The sequence below is a fragment of the Peromyscus eremicus genome, chromosome 1, assembly GCF_949786415.1.
Source record: "Peromyscus eremicus chromosome 1, PerEre_H2_v1, whole genome shotgun sequence".
In the NCBI taxonomy this organism is placed as follows: Eukaryota; Metazoa; Chordata; class Mammalia; order Rodentia; family Cricetidae; genus Peromyscus; species Peromyscus eremicus.
Window position 1 is genome coordinate 123,978,244 of NC_081416.1, and position 2,797 is coordinate 123,981,040.

The 2,797-nt window shown below is 45.7% G+C and overlaps 1 pseudogene; it reads right to left on the reverse strand.

The window, feature by feature from the left end:
• Nucleotides 1-221: 221 nt before the first annotated feature.
• On the reverse strand, nt 222-1,406 carry LOC131917245 (alpha-enolase-like; annotated as a pseudogene).
• Between the last annotated feature and the right edge of the window lie 1,391 nt (nt 1,407-2,797).

Sequence of the window (2,797 nt, forward strand, 5' to 3'; positions counted from 1 at the left end):
ATTTGAACCAATCACCTGATTCCAGAGCTGGAGTTTGCAACAGTACTCCAGGTAGTCAAGCATGGCTTCGAACTTCTAAGGAAGCAATGGCACAGGGGAGGAGGGAGCTCACGGGATTATAGAGGCTAGGCAAGCACTGGGCCAGCCTCTAGCCCCCTCATTGACATCAGGGATAGATTCTAAGCAGCTGGTGTCGACTGAGGGCTCCAGGTATTGCCAGCTCATGATTTGTTTGTTTTGGTGGGGGAGTTGGGGCTGAAGAATCTGCTGACAAACTTGGCCTCACTGCCTAGCTCCTCAGTTCCAAGGATCTGATTGTGTTTGTCCAGGCACTCAGATCAGCAAGGTGCACCAGTCTTGATCTGTCTAGCACAGAGCCCAACCACTCTGTCAGCTATGAAGATATCCTCAGTCTCCCCAAAGCAATGGGACACCATGATACCCAACTGTTGTACTAGGCCAGCTCACATGGCCACAGAGACTCAATAACAGAGCCAATCTAATACCTGCATTAGCTGTAAACTTCTAACAAACTTACCAGGCATGCCTGTCAAATGGGTCCTTGATAGACCAGCAATGAATAATTCCAAATGAAAGGCTTCTGCAGTTCAGCCAGCTGGTCAGGTGTGATGTACTTGCTGGTGTCATCAGGAGACTTGAAGTCCTGAAGAAGTCAGAGGCAGCCACATCCATGTCAATGACAACCTACTTAGTGTTGCTAGCCTTCCCAGCTGCATTCTTCAGCATCTCCAGCACTTCAGGATGTCAGGTGCAAAACTACCTTTATCACCTACATTGGTGGCATCGTTCCCATATTTCTCCTTGATGATGTTCTTCAGGTTGTGGTAAATGTCTGCTCCAATGTGTATGGCTTCCTGGAAACTGGACACACCCATGGGGAGGATCACAAAACCTTGCATGGCCAGTTTGTTGCCAGCATGAGAACCACCAATGCTGAAAGTCAAGGCTGGCAGGACAACTTTAGGGTTTCCAGCTAAGACGATGTTGTGACAGTACAGAGACACTCCTTTTTCCACAGCACCAGCTTTGCAGACAGCCAGGGACCCCACCACCACTGCTCAGGATGGCATTTGCACTAAATTTAGATTTCTTTTCAGTCCCATCCATCTCAGTCATCAGTTTACTGATCTTCCCCATCACACAGCCTTCATTTTCTTGCTAACCAGAGTAAGTGCAACTGATGTGTTCAACAGCCTTTGAGACACCCTTCCCCATGTAGTGCATCTTATCATTTCCTGGAGGTCCAGGGCCTCATAGATGCCAGTGGAGGCACTTGTGGGTATAGCGGCTTGAAACAGATCTTTTGAGGTGCAGAGATCAACCTCAATAGAGGGATTCCCACAAGATTCAAAGATCTCTCTGCCATGGATCTTGACACTAGACATGGTGGATTTCTGATCATCAGATCACCACACAGGAAGGAAACAGGGAACTCTACAAATACCAAGGAGAGTGTTAAGGAGAGGTGTGCTATGTGCCTGCCCCAAGTCCCTATGATGCTCTCTCAGGTAGGACCTATATGAGGGGATTATTGAACCAGGTCCTCTTAGATGAATTAGTCCATTTACAACAGTGAGGGATCATCTCCAGAGTGGCTCTGGTTATGCCTCATACACTCCTTGTCTCTCAGAACTTGATGCCCTGTGTCACTTTGGGACTCTACTGGTAGTCAGGCCCTCAACGAATTCAGTCCCTAGTTGGACCAGAACAATGAACCAAATCAAACCTCTTTTATCATTTTATCATCTATTGTGGTATTATGTTATTGGCCATAGAAAACTGATCAAGTAGCTATCAGACACACCAAGAATCTAGGTTAACCAACTAGTCCAAATTCACACAGGAAACAATTGATGGGGCTGGGACTTGGTCTCAGATAAGACTACAAAGCCTAACTCTATTTGGTAGTAAGGTAGGAAGCAGTGCTTGTGGGATTAAAATAAGTTATTACATTGTCACTACTTGGCTTAGAGGCTGGCCCATAATAAATTGTGGTGATATTTTATTTGTGCTGAAATGTAATATTTTATTTGTATGTTAATAAATAAAGTTTGCCTAGAGATCAGAGGACATAGCCAGGCATAAACAGAAGTCACGTGGTTGATAGCACACACCCTTAATCCCGATCACATGGCAGGCAGAGTCTCTGTGTGTTCAAGGACACAGCCAAGCGTGGTGACACACGCCTTTAATCCCAGTACCAACCATAGAGACCTGGAGGTCTGTATAGACAGGCAGTGATGCGGAAGTGGGGTGGCTGGGTTAAGAGTCAATGAGAAGGCAGAACAGCAAGGCAATAAAGGCGCAGGTTAGACAGGAAGAGGCTCTCTTGGGAAGCTACAGCAGTAGTGTGGTGAGCTAAGGTTAGTTTGGTGGCTATCACTATCATTCTGATCTCTACAGCTTTCGCCCCTGTATTTGGCCCTGTGTTTCTTATTTAATAAGACTGTTTAGAAATTCATCTACAATAAATGCCTAAAAGAAGTTAATAGTCTATCCTCCATTCACACAGGGAAGGTTTTTTATAATGTCTGAATAGCTTTGCAGGTTAAAGTGACTATTATCACTTCAAATACAGAAGATAGAGGCTGCCTTCAGTTGTTGGAATGCTGTGTGGACCAAAGTAAAATGAGGTCACTCAGATACCCACACAGAGTTCCCATTCTCTCTCCCACCACAGGCAGGCCAGGCAACCACTCCAACCTCCAGGCATTGTGCAGATGAACATGATTGAAATGCACCTTCTCAAATTCCTGGGAAAAGTTTATCATCACCA